The sequence below is a fragment of the Dendrobates tinctorius genome, unplaced genomic scaffold, assembly GCF_039654945.1.
Source record: "Dendrobates tinctorius isolate UK_male_01 unplaced genomic scaffold, ASM3965494v1 ptg000176l, whole genome shotgun sequence".
In the NCBI taxonomy this organism is placed as follows: domain Eukaryota; kingdom Metazoa; phylum Chordata; class Amphibia; order Anura; family Dendrobatidae; genus Dendrobates; species Dendrobates tinctorius.
This window is the reverse complement of record NW_027361843.1, coordinates 1,898,464-1,917,756: the sequence shown is the minus strand read 5'-3', so window position 1 is coordinate 1,917,756 and position 19,293 is coordinate 1,898,464. Positions and strand designations below refer to the sequence as shown.

General features: G+C 39.7%; 1 protein-coding gene across 1 annotated transcript in view; it reads left to right on the top strand.

The window, feature by feature from the left end:
• Window positions 1-19,293, top strand: part of MAGI2 (membrane associated guanylate kinase, WW and PDZ domain containing 2) — a 1,360,388-nt gene that overhangs the window by 115,730 nt on the left and 1,225,365 nt on the right. The gene's annotated exons all lie outside the window — the stretch shown is intronic.

The following is a 19,293-nucleotide window of genomic DNA, read 5'->3' as shown; positions in this document are numbered from 1 at the left end:
CAGTGAATCATTCGGCTGACCGTGTACGCAGCATACCACACATCCCCTGGGCAGGGGAGGAATCAAAAGACAATATTGACATACTTAGAGCATGGCTGAATGGATCACAACCTTCAATGCCGTTTGCTGTCCCAAAGATATCGAGAGAAAAGAGAGATCATATAACAGATTGCTACTTCTGCCTTACAAATGTAACAGGATACTCAGCAAAAAACAAGAAATCAATAGAATATCCTAATCTTCCTTCAGCCATAAGACCAGTCCCACACGATGAAAGTCTTCGTGTTCCAAAGCTGCCCAAAGTATGGACAATGGAGGACGACGAAGATGAACTAACAATGTCAGTGAAAAATGAAACTGCTGCAGACCCAGACTTTGAGCCTTCTACATCTAATCCACATCTGTTCAGTCAAGCTGATCTGAGTGACTTGGTTAGAGATTTGAAATTGTCAAAGAGGCAGGCAGAATTATTGGGATCAAGGTTACAAGAATGGAATCTCTTATTACCAGGAACAAGAGTTTCTGTTTTACGCAGTCGTCAAGAAGACCTTAATCAATTTTTCAACCTTTTGCAATGACATCTTGGGGTTGTTTGAGGCTCTTGTATGCGATCATGACACGAAGGAATGGCGACTGTTCATTGACTCGTCAGTATTAAGTCTGAAGGCTGTTTTACTACACAATGGAAATATCTATCCTTCTATACCTATTGGACATGCTGTACACATGAAAGAAACATATGAGAATATGTAGTTACTGTTGACCCACATTAATTATAGAAATTATAACTGGAACATATGTGGTGATTTAAAAGTTTTTGCACTTCTTCTTGGACTGCCGCTTGGATATGCCAAGTATTGTTGTTTTATTTGTGAGTGGGACAGTCATGCACGAGAAATGCACTATTTCAGAAAGGACTGGCCACTCCAAGAAAACCTGGTTGCTGGACAGAAAAATGTTGAACATAATCCTCTTGTTGATCCAGCAAAAATATTTCTCCCTCCTTTGCATATTAAACTTGGGCTTATGAAGAATTTTGTCAAAGCAATGAACAAAGAATTGGAAGCCTTTTCTTACTTGCGACAGAAATTTCCAAGAATAAGTGATGCAAAGATTAAAGAAGGTATTTTTATTGGCCCACAGATCAGCGATATAATGAATGAGAGTAGCTTTAATGGTCTTTTGCAAGTTGCAAGGTGCTGAACAAGTGACATGGAGAGCCTTTAAAGATGTGACTTTCAACTTCCTTGGCAACAGCAGGGCACCAAACTTTGAACAACTCGTGGACAACATGCTCACAGCATATCTTTTGATGAAATGCAATATGTCACTAAAAATGCATTTTCTACATTCTCACTTGGACTTTTTTGTAGCCAGTCTTGGTGCCTTTAGCGATGAACATGGTGAAAGATTTCACCAAGACATTGCGCTGATGGAGAAAAGGTACCAGGGAAAGTGGAGTACGTCAATCTATTGCTGGATTCTTATTCGAGAAGCATCTGACACGGATTATAAATGAAAGTCGTCTACAAAACGCTTTTGAACAATTGCTTTTGCTATTGACATCGATGCACATGTATGTAGTGTCTTGGACGACATATTGTAGACCAGAAACTGTTGTTTCTTATCCCCTTACTGCCAGCTGATGGAATAGTACATCAGCTGGCAGTATCCCCTGCTTTGAGGTGATCGGGGGGGGTCACCGCTGCGTTGCTATCACACCCAGAGGTCTCCTTGAGACCTCTATGGTTGTTGATGGCAGATTGCTATGAGTGCCACCCTGTGGTCGGCGCTCATATAGCAAGCCTGTAATTCTGCTTCATAGAGGTGATCTGAGCATCACCTTTCTGTAGCAGAGGCCATCGCGCTATGGAAGCTTCTAGCCTCTACCTATTGAAGCATGCCAAAAGTTAAAAAAAAGTGTTTGAAAATATAAAAAAATAAAAAAAACATAAGTTCAAATCATCCCCCTTTCGCCCCAATCAAAATAAAATGTTAAAAAAATCAAACCTACACATATTTGGTATCGCCGCGTTCAGAATCGCCCGATCTAACAATAAAAAAAGAATTAACCTGATCGCTAAACGGTGGAGCGATAAAAAAATCAAAACGCCAGAATTACTTTTTTTGGTCGCTGCGACATTGCATTAAAATGCAATAACGGGCAATCAAAAGAACAGATCTGCACAAAAGTGGTTTCATTAAAAACATCAGCTCAACACACAAAAAATAAGCCTGCACCCAACCCGAGATCACGAAAAATGGAGATTCTACGGGTCTCTGAAAATTGCGCTATTTTTTTTTTAGCAAACTTTGGAATTTTTTTCCACCACTTAGATAAAAGAGAACCTAGACATGTTTGGTGTCTATGAACTCATAATGACCTGGAGAATTATAATGGCAGGTCAGGTTTAGCATTCAGTGAACCCAGCAAAAAAGCCAAACAAAAAACCAGTGTGGGATTGCACTTTTTTTGCAATGTCACCGTACTTGGAATTTTTTTCCTGTTTTTGAGTACACGACATGGTAATACCAATGGTGTCATTCAAAAGTACAACTCATCCTGTAAAAAATAAGCCCTCATACGGCCATATTGACGTAAAAATAAAAAGTTATGGCTCTGGAAAGAAGGGGAGCGAAAAACGAAAGCGAAAAGTCGAAAAAAGCTCCCGTCATGAAGGGGTTAAACACCTTACGTGATACAGACTTTTGGAGCACATATTTGTGTTCAGCATATCAAAATCTATAAGATACAATAACATTTTCTCAGGGAACAAGAACTTCCTTGAAATTTTGTTGCGCAGTCTAATTGGTCAAAACGTCGCATTGTGCAAAATAATGAAGTATTTTTGTTTTTTTTCACTCGGGTGCTGTTCCTCTTGATTTTCTGGTATACATTTTTCCTATTTGGTCCTATAGATTCTTAACGTGCATTCTGATATCTGAAGTGCTGTCGGCTGTTGCTTTTGTTTTTGAAATACATTGTCCCCTTGATTTTTAACATAGGAAACTGTATTTGTTCTTCTAAATTTTTCAAATGTTGGTGTGTGTAAGTGAATACGGATGTAAAAAAACAGACAAAGTGATAAACACAGATGGCATATGGATGGAATACGGATGATAGTATAAGTAACAATAGTAATTTTTCAAGATTAAGATCAAATGATTTTTTATTTGCTCTTCTGAATCTTTACCCAAAAGATGTTTTATTTTTATCAGAGAACTGACACCCTACTAAGAAATGTTCTAGTTTCTTATCAGATTTGAATATGGATTTTTAAATTGGGAGACTTCCATTTCGATCAAGCCAAATGGTCCCATCAGTATATACCTATTTTTTAAACTGCAACTGTTGTTTTAATTTGTATTTCAGAAATTAACAGCACACATGAAAATAAGCAATTTTATAAAATATCAGAAAAATACAGTGCTGTGCAAATTAATTGGGACAAAGCATTTTTTTAAGTAAAATCGTAAGTTGGTTACCAGTCAGTGATGCAAACCAGTTTTAACTGCTTTGAACAGGTGTGAGTGCCTGTTCAAAGCAGTTAAATCTGGTTTGAATCACTGACTGGTAACCAACTTACGATTTTACTTAAAAATTGCTTTGTCCCAATTAATTTGCACAGCACTGTATGCTTCTTTTATCATTTTAACAAAATTAATTCATGGATAATATCTGTATTCTTTTATATTACTGAGATAAGGGTTGACAGTTACTACATCGATGTGAGAAGTGAGGAGCTGAACATGTAGCTCCTCCCCCTCACCTACAAAAGGAGATGACTATTGCTACTATTAAGATCCCATCTCAGTAATGTAACAATCTTCACTGAATACAGATTTTACCTAATAATTTTGAAAATTAATGATCAGAAGGAGAAAAAGAAAATTTCTCTGATAAGATATATCAAAGTTGCTTATTGTCATGTGTACTATTGATTTATAAAAAAAAATAAAGCAACGCTTAGTCTTTAAGGGGTAGGTATAAAAATATTTTTTACATATTTTTGCACATATTAGAATTTGAATAAAAAATAGAACTCTTGACATTTTACACTCATTTGTCCTTTTGTTTAAGAAAATAACAAATGCAATAGCTTCAATGGTCTGATCAACTATTTTTTGTATTAAAGGGAACCCGTCACCCTTTTTTTGGCCTTGCAGCTGCCGGCATAGACATCAGGGGCTTATCTACAGCATTCTGTAATGCTTAAAAAACAAATAAAAAACAAATCTGAACTGAGAAAAGTAAGTTAATGCGTATGCACAATGTAAGTGCATATTAACACATGACCATTAACCAGAGAAAACAAAAAGCAAAAAACACAAATATAACTAAAAAGTAAAAAATATACTGCAAATAATGCATAAAGGTAATGATAATAATAAGGGTATTTAGTAAACATAATTTTGATCAAAATAATGTACAAGCCATCCCGCCACGTCACGGCAACCCTTGTGGGACAGTCCCTACTCTAGTATTTAAAAGCTTTTCACTTGCCAAGTGGCGTGAATGTGAATAAGGGTCGAGCGACTGAACCACTAGTAACAGCTTAGGCCAGACTGGATGGCTTTCCCAGCTCAGAAAAAGGGTGGTCACACCCATATATGCACTGAATGCACAATGAAATGAATAAAAAACAAATCTGAACTGAGAAAAGTAAGTTAATGCGTATGCACAATGTAAGTGCATATTAACACATGACCATTAACCAGAGAAAACAAAAAGCCAAAAACACAAATATAACTAAAAAGTAAAAAATATACTGCAAATAATGCATAAAGGTAATGATAATAATAAGGGTATTTAGTAAACATAATTTTGATCAAAATAATGTACAAGCCATCCCGCCACGTCACGGCAACCCTTGTGGGACAGTCCCTACTCTAGTATTTAAAACCTTTTCACTTGCCAAGTGGCGTGAATGTGAATAAGGGTCGAGCGACTGAACCACTAGTAACAGCTTAGGCCAGACTGGATGGCTTTCCCAGCTCAGAAAAAGGGCGGTCACACCCATATATGCACTGAATGCACAATGAAATGAATAAAAAACAAATCTGAACTGAGAAAAGTAAGTTAATGCGTATGCACAATGTAAGTGCATATTAACACATGACCATTAACCAGAGAAAACAAAAAGCAAAAAACACAAATATAACTAAAAAGTAAAAAATATACTGCAAATAATGCATAAAGGTAATGATAATAATAAGGGTATTTAGTAAACATAATTTTGATCAAAATAATGTACAAGCCATCCCGCCACGTCACGGCAACCCTTGTGGGACAGTCCCTACTCTAGTATTTAAAACCTTTTCACTTGCCAAGTGGCGTGAATGTGAATAAGGGTCGAGCGACTGAACCACTAGTAACAGCTTAGGCCAGACTGGATGGCTTTCCCAGCTCAGAAAAAGGGCGGTCACACCCATATATGCACTGAATGCACAATGAAATGAATAAAAAACAAATCTGAACTGAGAAAAGTAAGTTAATGCGTATGCACAATGTAAGTGCATATTAACACATGACCATTAACCAGAGAAAACAAAAAGCAAAAAACACAAATATAACTAAAAAGTAAAAAATATACTGCAAATAATGCATAAAGGTAATGATAATAATAAGGGTATTTAGTAAACATAATTTTGATCAAAATAATGTACAAGCCATCCCGCCACGTCACGGCAACCCTTGTGGGACAGTCCCTACTCTAGTATTTAAAAGCTTTTCACTTGCCAAGTGGCGTGAATGTGAATAAGGGTCGAGCGACTGAACCACTAGTAACAGCTTAGGCCAGACTGGATGGCTTTCCCAGCTCAGAAAAAGGGCGGTCACACCCATATATGCACTGAATGCACAATGAAATGAATAAAAAACAAATCTGAACTGAGAAAAGTAAGTTAATGCGTATGCACAATGTAAGTGCATATTAACACATGACCATTAACCAGAGAAAACAAAAAGCCAAAAACACAAATATAACTAAAAAGTAAAAAATATACTGCAAATAATGCATAAAGGTAATGATAATAATAAGGGTATTTAGTAAACATAATTTTGATCAAAATAATGTACAAGCCATCCCGCCACGTCACGGCAACCCTTGTGGGACAGTCCCTACTCTAGTATTTAAAACCTTTTCACTTGCCAAGTGGCGTGAATGTGAATAAGGGTCGAGCGACTGAACCACTAGTAACAGCTTAGGCCAGACTGGATGGCTTTCCCAGCTCAGAAAAAGGGCGGTCACACCCATATATGCACTGAATGCACAATGAAATGAATAAAAAACAAATCTGAACTGAGAAAATTAAGTTAATGCGTATGCACAATGTAAGTGCATATTAACACATGACCATTAACCAGAGAAAACAAAAAGCAAAAAACACAAATATAACTAAAAAGTAAAAAATATACTGCAAATAATGCATAAAGGTAATGATAATAATAAGGGTATTTAGTAAACATAATTTTGATCAAAATAATGTACAAGCCATCCCGCCACGTCACGGCAACCCTTGTGGGACAGTCCCTACTCTAGTATTTAAAACCTTTTCACTTGCCAAGTGGCGTGAATGTGAATAAGGGTCGAGCGACTGAACCACTAGTAACAGCTTAGGCCAGACTGGATGGCTTTCCCAGCTCAGAAAAAGGGCGGTCACACCCATATATGCACTGAATGCACAATGAAATGAATAAAAAACAAATCTGAACTGAGAAAAGTAAGTTAATGCGTATGCACAATGTAAGTGCATATTAACACATGACCATTAACCAGAGAAAACAAAAAGCAAAAAGCACAAATATAACTAAAAAGTAAAAAATATACTGCAAATAATGCATAAAGGTAATGATAATAATAAGGGTATTTAGTAAACATAATTTTGATCAAAATAATGTACAAGCCATCCCGCCACGTCACGGCAACCCTTGTGGGACAGTCCCTACTCTAGTATTTAAAACCTTTTCACTTGCCAAGTGGCGTGAATGTGAATAAGGGTCGAGCGACTGAACCACTAGTAACAGCTTAGGCCAGACTGGATGGCTTTCCCAGCTCAGAAAAAGGGCGGTCACACCCATATATGCACTGAATGCACAATGAAATGAATAAAAAACAAATCTGAACTGAGAAAAGTAAGTTAATGCGTATGCACAATGTAAGTGCATATTAACACATGACCATTAACCAGAGAAAACAAAAAGCAAAAAACACAAATATAACTAAAAAGTAAAAAATATACTGCAAATAATGCATAAAGGTAATGATAATAATAAGGGTATTTAGTAAACATAATTTTGATCAAAATAATGTACAAGCCATCCCGCCACGTCACGGCAACCCTTGTGGGACAGTCCCTACTCTAGTATTTAAAACCTTTTCACTTGCCAAGTGGCGTGAATGTGAATAAGGGTCGAGCGACTGAACCACTAGTAACAGCTTAGGCCAGACTGGATGGCTTTCCCAGCTCAGAAAAAGGGCGGTCACACCCATATATGCACTGAATGCACAATGAAATGAATAAAAAACAAATCTGAACTGAGAAAAGTAAGTTAATGCGTATGCACAATGTAAGTGCATATTAACACATGACCATTAACCAGAGAAAACAAAAAGCAAAAAACACAAATATAACTAAAAAGTAAAAAATATACTGCAAATAATGCATAAAGGTAATGATAATAATAAGGGTATTTAGTAAACATAATTTTGATCAAAATAATGTACAAGCCATCCCGCCACGTCACGGCAACCCTTGTGGGACAGTCCCTACTCTAGTATTTAAAACCTTTTCACTTGCCAAGTGGCGTGAATGTGAATAAGGGTCGAGCGACTGAACCACTAGTAACAGCTTAGGCCAGACTGGATGGCTTTCCCAGCTCAGAAAAAGGGCGGTCACACCCATATATGCACTGAATGCACAATGAAATGAATAAAAAACAAATCTGAACTGAGAAAATTAAGTTAATGCATATGCACAATGTAAGTGCATATTAACACATGACCATTAACCAGAGAAAACAAAAAGCAAAAAACACAAATATAACTAAAAAGTAAAAAATATACTGCAAATAATGCATAAAGGTAATGATAATAATAAGGGTATTTAGTAAACATAATTTTGATCAAAATAATGTACAAGCCATCCCGCCACGTCACGGCAACCCTTGTGGGACAGTCCCTACTCTAGTATTTAAAACCTTTTCACTTGCCAAGTGGCGTGAATGTGAATAAGGGTCGAGCGACTGAACCACTAGTAACAGCTTAGGCCAGACTGGATGGCTTTCCCAGCTCAGAAAAAGGGCGGTCACACCCATATATGCACTGAATGCACAATGAAATGAATAAAAAACAAATCTGAACTGAGAAAAGTAAGTTAATGCGTATGCACAATGTAAGTGCATATTAACACATGACCATTAACCAGAGAAAACAAAAAGCAAAAAACACAAATATAACTAAAAAGTAAAAAATATACTGCAAATAATGCATAAAGGTAATGATAATAATAAGGGTATTTAGTAAACATAATTTTGATCAAAATAATGTACAAGCCATCCCGCCACGTCACGGCAACCCTTGTGGGACAGTCCCTACTCTAGTATTTAAAAGCTTTTCACTTGCCAAGTGGCGTGAATGTGAATAAGGGTCGAGCGACTGAACCACTAGTAACAGCTTAGGCCAGACTGGATGGCTTTCCCAGCTCAGAAAAAGGGCGGTCACACCCATATATGCACTGAATGCACAATGAAATGAATAAAAAACAAATCTGAACTGAGAAAAGTAAGTTAATGCGTATGCACAATGTAAGTGCATATTAACACATGACCATTAACCAGAGAAAACAAAAAGCAAAAAACACAAATATAACTAAAAAGTAAAAAATATACTGCAAATAATGCATAAAGGTAATGATAATAATAAGGGTATTTAGTAAACATAATTTTGATCAAAATAATGTACAAGCCATCCCGCCACGTCACGGCAACCCTTGTGGGACAGTCCCTACTCTAGTATTTAAAACCTTTTCACTTGCCAAGTGGCGTGAATGTGAATAAGGGTCGAGCGACTGAACCACTAGTAACAGCTTAGGCCAGACTGGATGGCTTTCCCAGCTCAGAAAAAGGGCGGTCACACCCATATATGCACTGAATGCACAATGAAATGAATAAAAAACAAATCTGAACTGAGAAAAGTAAGTTAATGCGTATGCACAATGTAAGTGCATATTAACACATGACCATTAACCAGAGAAAACAAAAAGCAAAAAACACAAATATAACTAAAAAGTAAAAAACATATTCTTCAAATAATGCATAAAGGTAATGATAATAATAAGGGTATTTAGTAAACATAATTTTGATCAAAATAATGTACAAGCCATCCCGCCACGTCACGGCAACCCTTGTGGGACAGTCCCTACTCTAGTATTTAAAACCTTTTCACTTGCCAAGTGGCGTGAATGTGAATAAGGGTCGAGCGACTGAACCACTAGTAACAGCTTAGGCCAGACTGGATGGCTTTCCCAGCTCAGAAAAAGGGCGGTCACACCCATATATGCACTGAATGCACAATGAAATGAATAAAAAACAAATCTGAACTGAGAAAATTAAGTTAATGCGTATGCACAATGTAAGTGCATATTAACACATGACCATTAACCAGAGAAAACAAAAAGCAAAAAACACAAATATAACTAAAAAGTAAAAAATATACTGCAAATAATGCATAAAGGTAATGATAATAATAAGGGTATTTAGTAAACATAATTTTGATCAAAATAATGTACAAGCCATCCCGCCACGTCACGGCAACCCTTGTGGGACAGTCCCTACTCTAGTATTTAAAACCTTTTCACTTGCCAAGTGGCGTGAATGTGAATAAGGATCGAGCGACTGAACCACTAGTAACAGCTTAGGCCACACTGGATGGCTTTCCCAGCTCAGAAAAAGGGCGGTCACACCCATATATGCACTGAATGCACAATGAAATGAATAAAAAACAAATCTGAACTGAGAAAAGTAAGTTAATGCGTATGCACAATGTAAGTGCATATTAACACATGACCATTAACCAGAGAAAACAAAAAGCAAAAAACACAAATATAACTAAAAAGTAAAAAATATACTGCAAATAATGCATAAAGGTAATGCGCCTGCGCCGGAGTCATTACAGGACGGGAGAAGAGGACATCATTGCATTAAGAAGGGAGGCGCCGTATGGGACGGCGACACCCATCGGACCGGACTGCCCACCTCGGTGAGTATAATATAACATGTTTTTCTTCTCTTTCAGGTTACATCGCGGGCTTATCTACAGCATTACAGAATGCTGTAGACAAGCCCCCGATGTCTATGCCGGCAGCTGCAAGGCCAAAGAAAGGATGACAGATTCCCTTTAAAGTGTCTATTGAGCTTGTGCAAAGGGAGCTCGAGTAGGGTCAGCTATGATATGGTTTATTGTGGCTGGCGGATCTTTTATCAGCTCAGTGTATCATATTACCAGTCATCTGTCATTGAAATCCTGCCTCTAAGATAATTCCTGTTCCTGAAAGGACAGGAAGTAGGTGTCTAAAAAAATGGTCAGTGTGAACATTGCAAACTAATTTTATTTTATTTATTTTTTTTATAAAGATTGTGTTTCTGTTCTCAATGTTTAGTGTGGCACGCACAGACACACAATGCAAAGATTGGGTCATCTCCCTTTTTTTATCTGGTTTCAGGTGTGATTTTCATATATCTCACACCTGTTACATTGTTACATTCCACAGGTGAGTTTGAACGAGCATCACATGCTTGAAACAAAGTTGTTTACCCACAATTTTAGAAAGGTGCCAACAGTTTTATCCTGCCCATTTTTGAGGTTTTGTGTGAAATGTCCAAGTTACCTTTTTTCCGTTTTTTTTTTTATTCTAATACACACTAAGGAAATAAACGTGTATAACAAAACGTGTAATTGCAATAATTTTCGGGTAGAAATACGTAACTTTCTGGAACAATTTCAAGGGTGCTAACACTTTCGACCTTGATTGTACATAAACTCTCTTGTATATCTCTTTATAAATAGGCACAAATCTGCATTAATTCGGATGTTTAGTGGAATTCATACCACAACCTTTAGGTCGGGTTCAGACGAGCATATGAAAAATTGTCCTATTTTCATCCAGAAAAAACAGGACAATTTTCATCTGTATTGCCATCCGTGTGTCATCCATATGTCTGTTTTTGACATCCGTATGATATATCTGTTTATAAATTAACATTTACTTTTGAGGCACAGTGCAAAGCTCAGAAAGGAAGTAGCGCCATATTACAGTGCAGATTTTGCTGCACTGATTTGAAGATGCACATTGACAGAGCCTCTGAGGTGCCAGAACAGCAACCCCTCCATAAGTGACCCCATTTTACAAACTAAACCTCTCAATGAATTCATCTAGGGGTGCAGTGATCATATTGACACTACAGGTGTGTCACAAGATTTTATACCATTGGGCAGTGAAGAAGAAATTCTTTACATTTTTACCACTAAAATTGTGTTAGTCCCAAATTTTACATTTTCATATTGAGAAAATATTAAAAATGGCACCAAATTTGCCCCACAATTTCTGCTGAATGTAGAAATACCCCATATGTGGCTGTACAGTACTGCTTAGCCATACGGAGAGACTCGGAATAGACGGAGCTCTATTTGCCTCCTGGAACGCAGATTTTAATAGTTTGTGGACTCCATATACAGAGCCCCTAAGTGCTAAAAAAGCAGAATCCCCTCTCAAGTGACCCCATTTTGCAAATCATACCCCTTTGGGAATTTATCTACAGGTGTAGTGACGATTTTGACTTCATGTGTCTTTTCCAGAAACAAGCAGCGCTGGATGTTGCTGAGTGAAAATTGCAAACTGCCGCTGTAGTGACCAATACATTATGCCCAGATCATGCTTCTGGAGACACGCATCTGTAAATTAATTGGGTTCTCATCACTACAGAAATGCCAAACATGTGGGTGCAAAATGTTGTTTTGGCACACTGGGACTCGGGGGCGCATTATTTGGGAGCAGAGATTTTGCTGAATTTCTTTTACGGGCAAGGAGCCTAACATGGTTTGGACAGGGTTAATGCCCTATTGTGGCCTCATTTTGGATCTGGGAGGGATATTTATACCCACACTGGACTAGGGTTCTCTGTCAGTTATACTCCTGCCCTCTGCTGAATTAAGTTGACCCTGGTGTTTTGTGTGTTGGTGCCTTGTGCCTGCACTGCATTTATGTTCCCTGGTTCTGATCCGGTCTGTCCCTCACTTTACTATTGCCTGTTGATTCTGTACCTCGTTCGGCTCTTTTGGTAATTGACTTCGGCTTGTCTCCTAACTACGTTTTTGTCTCACTCCTTTTGTCCTGTTCTGTCCTCCTGTTACTGACCTTGGCTATTCCGACCCCGCTCCCTGCATTGCCGGTTCTTACTTTCCGCCTTGTGCTCCCAAGTTTGCATGAGTACTAGTTCTAGCCTTTAGGACCTTCCTGCTCGGGTCACGTGACCCGCCAGGTCCTTGTCTGTGTCTCTGCACTTCGTCGTTTCTGCCTGCTACTTTCTCCGTCCCTCCCCCTCTGGAGAGTGTGCTCGGTAAACACAGTCTTCTTCAGTACTGTTCTCTTTCTAGTGTGCCATTTCGCTTTTTGAGAGCCTTTGTGCTACCAGTAACGTGGAAGTCCCTATATTTTCATTAACAGATGACAGACTTGAATGAGGGCTTGCTTTTTTGTGGATTGAGTTGAAGCTTTTATAGGGAACATTTTACATAACGTTTGGAATCACATTTATCTGGCACTCTACACTGAGCACTTACATCGAGGTTTACATCTAAATCTGTGAGTGACATGACATATGAAACCCCTGATGGATCCATTCACTATAAAGAGGCGGAAGAGTTACTAGCGGTGTCCTTTTCAGAAGTGCACAAAACTGTGGCCGATGGTACTTTTATGCAATCCTAAAAAGATGGACACCGCCGGATTACAGGTCAGACGACGTCCACAGTGCCTCCATCTGCCTCATTATAGGGAATTTTCTGTCAGGGGTTCTGTCTGAATTACATATATTAGAAATTTACACAGAAACTCCGGTGTAAACGCTCAGCACAGGATAAATATGCACCGAGCCTTATTGCGATCTTTGGGAGGCAAAATGAAAAAATCAACAGCATGTGAAGAATTGATTTTATTTATCTTTTATGCCTTCCTCGTGCAGTATAAGTGATTAGGCGACTTTATTCTTCGGGTCGGTGCGATTACAGCGATACCATATTTATATCGGGTTTTTATGTTTAGCTGCTGTAACACACTTAAAGCCGCCTTTTTTTGGCGAACCAACTGACGTTTTTATTGGTATCATTTTCGGGCACATGACATTTTTTGATTGTTTTCTATTCCAATTTTTGGGAGACAGAATGAACAAAAACCAGCAATTCAGGAATTTCTTTTTCTTTTTATTTTTTTATACCGTTTCGTGTATGGTAAAATTGTTAAGGCAGCTTTATTCTTCGGATCAGTGCAATTACAGCAATACCACATTTATATTTTTTTTATGTTTTGGTACTTTTACACAATAAAACTATTTTATAGAAAAAAATCATTTTTGCATCGCTTTATTCTGGGAGCTATACATTTTTTATTTTTCTGCTGATGGAGCTGTATGGTGGCTTGTTTTTCTTCGGGACAAGATGACGTTTTTAGCGGTACCATTTTTATTTACATCCGTATTTTTGATCGTGTTTTATTTCACTTTTTGTTCGGCGTTATGATGATTTATCATTGTTTTTTGCCTGTTTTATTTTTTGTTCACTGAAGGAGTTAACTAGTGGGACAGTTTTATAGAGCATTTTATAGAGCATTTCGTTGCAGATGCGGCAGTACAAAATATGTGTACTTTCATTTACATAAATAAATGTTTTTATTGGAAAAATATTTTTTTTCTTTAGGGATTTAAAAGAAAATATTTTTACACTTTTTAATATTTTTTTTTACATTGTCCCAGGATGAGACATCCTGTACTAGATCAGATCTCTAATCTGATACTCTTCACTGCAGAGCATCAGATCAGGATCTGACAGGCAGGGAAGGAGACATGTCAGCGCCTGCTTTCAGCAAGCCGCTCACAAGCCACCTTCCCTGCAGGACCCGGAAGGACCCCTTGGCCATCTTGGGGCCAGGGGTCTCCATGGAGATCATCAGGACAACACAATCGCATCGTGTTGTCCTGATGGAAGTGCGCAGGGAACTGATTCCCTGTGTGATGCTCCTCTATGTCACTGTCATTACTGACAACGGCATCAGTGGATTTAAGTGCCCGTGACAAGTGCTTTCACCGATCGTGGGCATTGCTGTGGGGTGGCAGCTATCACATACAGCTGACACCGCACGCGATTGCCTCGGCGTGAGGCCTGGCGATCATGCCACTATACATATACTGTTCTTTGCGGGAATGCAGTTCCCGCAAAGCAGTATATGTATGGCGCATGTCAGGAAGGGGTAAATTCACAAAATAATGTTGATATTGTCTCTTACCCATTTACCTTTAGATTGTATTCACTAAATGAAGTGCTAGTAGGCTGTACTAAATAAAATTATTCATTAGTGCAAGAACAAATAAGTCACACCCTAATACTTATATCGAAACGTGCGTAGGGGTGCCAGGCTTGGGGACACAGTTCACCTCCATACCAGCAATTCATGGTTGGCTGTGTGGATAGCACTGCAGCCTTGCAGCGCTGGAGTCCTGGGTTCGAATCCCACCAAGGACAACATCTGCAAGAAGTTTGTCTGTTCTCCCCGTGTTTGTGTGGGTTTCCTCCGGGTACTTCGGTTTCCTCCCACATTCCAAAGACATACTGATAGGGAATTTAGATTGTGAGCCCCATCGGGGACAGTGATGATAACGTGTGCAAACTGTAAAGCGCTGCGGAATATGTTAGCGCTATATAAAAATAAAGATGATTGTAACCCTTTACAGACAGGGTCCACCCTCCTGTACTAGTCTGCCAGTTAGTTGATGTTTATGCTAAGTTTCATTGCTTTTAGCTAATGTAATGTACCAAAGAATTAATTGGAATTAACAGTCCTTTAAAAAAACAGTAATAATAATAATAATTCTTCCTAGTAAGCTTCTAGATAGATCCAAAGATCCACAAATTTTGGTCTTGCCATGTTTCCACATTCTTTCTTCCTCCTTATTAGGAGAAAACAATTGCTTCCCAGTTTCCGTAGATTATAGAACTATATGCATAGCTTTATGTATCATTTGCCTGTAACACTCTGACTTTGTTGTGCTATAATCTGATACTGGTTTTATTATCAAAAGAATAGTTCTTTATTATAACAAAATACAATGAAAATAAGAAAATACAATAAAAAGACAGATCTCACAGCGATGCAGCAGCGATCTAGCGGTCGTTACTTACCTTTCAGACGCGGTGATCTTGACGTCCTCCATCTACGTCCATGCGTTGCTTGTCGGCACCAGCAGGAAGCCCAGCAGGAAGCCGACGATGAGAAATGGAGCTGCGCAATCTCGCACGATCAAGCGATGGACAGCGGGGGAGCCAGTCGGATGTAAGTATCACACATAGCGACATCGCTGCTGCGTCACCAAATCGGTGATGCTTTAGCAATATTGTTAGCGATATCGCTATGTGTAAAACCCCCTTTAAAGTGTATCAGACGCAGTAATGCATATGCATAAAATGAATATCTTAGTACCATCATAATAAACCTCATAAAGTTACACCAAAAAAGTTTTTATAATCACAATGTTGTCAAGATATTAAGATAGTAAAATGAAGTGCTAAGTGCAAATGAAGCCTGTCAAAAGAGAGAGGAATGGGTTAATGGATATCCAAATGTGTCTGTCAAAGAGACAGCCCATAATACTGGGCATTGAACAAACCCAATGTTCAAGGGGTATGATATGCAAAGTTCAAACTAAACTAGAGTACACCTGATTAAATACCTACAGTATAGAAATTAGTCTTTCTAGTGGGAATCTCTGCATAGTCTAGCCGTGCAAATTATTGTCAAGGCGCGAGGAGAAACACGTTTACCCTATAAGCTTCCAAATACACAGTATGCCAAGTGTCTCAAAAGGAAAAGAAATTACTATACACGGTATGCTACCAGAAACTCCTTGATGCGCGTTTCGCATAGCTTCCTCAGAAGTATACCTTTATAGCCTTAGACTACATTCATACAATGAGTTTTCAGTGGGTGTGTTTTTAATGTTGCAGATTTTCTGCACCATTTATGCATCTATTATATAAATTAGGTTACTTTGAATTTTTCATTGTGTTTTCGAGTGTTTTTTTTACATGCATTGTTATTGTTAGAGTTGAGCGACTTTTGGTTTTTTAGGGTCACGTTTCGTTTCGTGAAACCCGACTTTTCCAAAAGTCGGATCGAGCAAGATCGTCCGATTATAGGGAAAAGTCGGGGTCGTCCCGAAACACGAAACCCAATGTAAGTCAATGGGGAATAAAAGTCGGCAGTGAGAGGAGGACAGGAAACACACCTACAGTGCCCATTTGAATGCCAAAAGCATCAATTCTTCTTACTTAAGCTTGTCAACCTTAATTAACTTCATAATACAAGTTTCGCACTGAAAAATGGGGGTTATTTGGCTAAAGTTGTGGGGTGGAGGGCTGGCTGCAGGTTTTCATGTGCCCTGGGTGAAAGAGCGCCCCTTTAACACATACCACAACTCATCATGCTCCGATACGGCAGAGAAATAGCGGTATAGTACAATGAAAAATACCTCACTTTTTACATCTCATGACGAGGCCCATCTATTTCTCCATACAGAATCATTGGTCCCATATAATGTTTGAAACAGTATATGATGAGCTCCACATAATGCTACAGTATATGTTGGTCCCCATGGATGAAGCTCCACTGTCTTATGGGCCCAAATAATGCTCCAAACATAATGGGCCCCATTTCTAATGCTCTAGTGTATAATGGGCCCTGTAAATGCTGCTCCAGTGTCTGATGTCCACCTTTGGAATGTTCCAGTGTATGGTGGGCCCCATCTATCATTCTCCAGAGTATAGTGCTCCCCAAAAATTGCTGTCCCAACATTGAAAACAATCAAATAAGTCTCCTCGCTAGGGAATCCCTGTACTTGTCTGGATTCCTCGTCGTCCCCATCTTCCATCTCACTGCACAGTATTTCAACTTTGCAAGTGCTGTGATCCTGGGCAAGCAGGGGGGGCCCACTCGTTGGCGACGGCACTGGCACAGGGCCCCTGATAGTACGGTGGTGTGTCTGATGGCGGGTGGGCCGAACCTGCACTTTCATCTGCAGCTTCCTCTTTGTCACCATGTAAGATGGAACTATATATGGGAAGGGTAACCTGAGTTTCATCAGGGTCAGATTCAGGTCGTGTAGCGTGCGAGGGGAATGTAGTGGTCTGGGTCAATGTACCAGCAGATTCATCGAGCAGTGGCTGGGCATCAGTGCACTTGTGTCGCCCCCAGGAGTACGGTCGCCACAGTGGCATTACCTTCTTCCTAGGGAGTGTGATGTCATGCTTGGGAGCAACGAAGGATCTCTCTAGCAGGTTAACTGATTGGGCGGCGTTATTCCCACGAGTCATGACCCTCCAAACAGCGTTCATGAAGGCAAAGTGTTTGTTTTACGTGGGCAGTATGGTTGCAAAGCTGAACCTTAAAGGAATGTCCAGAAGGGCACCACCAGGAGTGGAGCCTACGGTTAAATTCGACTCCACCTGGGAAACCTCAACCATGCCAGCTACAGGACAGATGCACACATTGCAAGCTTAATTCCGTTAACGAACGAGACTCCGTCATGCCCCGCGGTCCGAGTCCGGCTTACTAGAGGGACACGTGAGGCTCTGGCACAAGAGATTGGCGAATAACTGGTGTGTCATGCCCTTACATGTCCGTGGCTGCATGTGCGCTACACTGAAAAGGCCAGCGTTTGTCGCTTACAGGTGCAGATAACCCGCTGAACAATGTTAGTGATGGGGATCACTGATTACAATTATTACCCGCGAACAATGATTTCCCAGTAAGTGCAAGTCAACCGCAGTTCCGGAATTAGGCCTAACCGTCATTCCTGAAAAAATGAAAAACTTACGTGTGCAAACCACAGGTGCTGTAGCTTGCTTAACAGCTCGCCAGCCGTTCTCACGCCCAGTATGGATTACACGTGATTGCACAAAGGTGAGAAAGGGTACCGTATCCCCAGATGACATGTATGGATAGCATACACATTCAAAATATATGTCTATACATCAGGAGGCAGGTTCAGACGGTGTTAGGCCCAGTATGGATTGCACGTGATTGCACAAAGGTTAGAAAGGGTACCGTTTCCCCGGATAACATGTATGGATAGCGTACACATTCAAAATATATGTCTCAGGAGGCAGGCTCAGATGGTGTTAGGCCCAGTATGGATTGCACGTGATTGCACAAAGGTTAGAAAGGGTACCGTATCCCCGGATAACATGTATGGATAGCGTACACATTCAAAATATATGTCTCAGGAGGCAGGCTCAGACGGTGTTAGGCCCAGTATGGATTGCACGTGATTGCACAAAGGTTAGAAAGGGTACCGTATCCCCAGATAACATGTATGGATAGCGTACACATTCAAAATATATGTCTCAGGAGGCAGGCTCAGACGGTGTTAGGCCCAGTATGGATTGCACGTGATTGCACAAAGGTTAGAAAGGGTACCGTATCCCCGGATAACATGTATGGATAGCGTACACATTCAAAATATATGTCTCAGGAGGCAGGCTCAGACGGTGTTAGGCCCAGTATGGATTGCACGTGATTGCACAAAGGTTAGAAAGGGTACCGTATCCCCGGATAACATGTATGGATAGCGTACACATTCAAAATATATGTCTCAGGAGGCAGGCTCAGACGGTGTTAGGCCCAGTATGGATTGCACGTGATTGCACAAAGGTTAGAAAGGGTACCGTTTCCCCGGATAACATGTATGGATAGCGTACACATTCAAAATATATGTCTCAGGAGGCAGGCTCAGACGGTGTTAGGCCCAGTATGGATTGCACGTGATTGCACAAAGGTTAGAAAGGGTACCGTTTCCCCGGATAACATGTATGGATAGCGTACACATTCAAAATATATGTCTCAGGAGGCAGGCTCAGACGGTGTTAGGCCCAGTATGGATTGCATGTGATTGCACAAAGGTTAGAAAGGGTACCGTATCCCCGGATAACATGTATGGATAGCATACACATTCAAAATATGTCTCAGGAG